Below are 479 nucleotides of genomic sequence, written 5' to 3' on the forward strand. Positions count from 1 at the left end.
AAATATGGTTTTGTTTATTTATGTTGTTCTTTGCTGACCGCACCCCCCCGACAAACTTCTCCAATCATTAATCTACGGTCAACTATCTACACCTCCTTATTATGTATAATTTGTTTTATTTACGGGAAAAAAATTTGTATTTATCTTTAGAAACTAACTGGCTGTGCGTCCTGTCGTTGATGGATTAATATTAAACACCAGTTCAGTCACCTTCTTCATCCATTTGGGTATGTTGGTAATCTTTAAGAAGTATCTTGCAATAATTCATTAACTACAGATTTTTGTCCACCAACTCCATATACTCGAAGCACTCCTTCTCAACTCCTTGAGCTACAGACGTCCCTCTCTACGCATGTCAGAGTTGGGCTACTACTTTCCAGTTTGCTGCATGCAACTGTTTCGATTCTATCGATCTATCGTTATATAGAGAAGTTCTTGATTGCTTGGAGCACATATCTCGCCCTTCTTAATCTCATTGC

Source organism: Halyomorpha halys, unplaced genomic scaffold (genome assembly GCF_000696795.3).
Source record: "Halyomorpha halys isolate HHAL.00 unplaced genomic scaffold, Hhal_1.1 Scaffold141.1, whole genome shotgun sequence".
In the NCBI taxonomy this organism is placed as follows: Eukaryota; Metazoa; Arthropoda; class Insecta; order Hemiptera; family Pentatomidae; genus Halyomorpha; species Halyomorpha halys.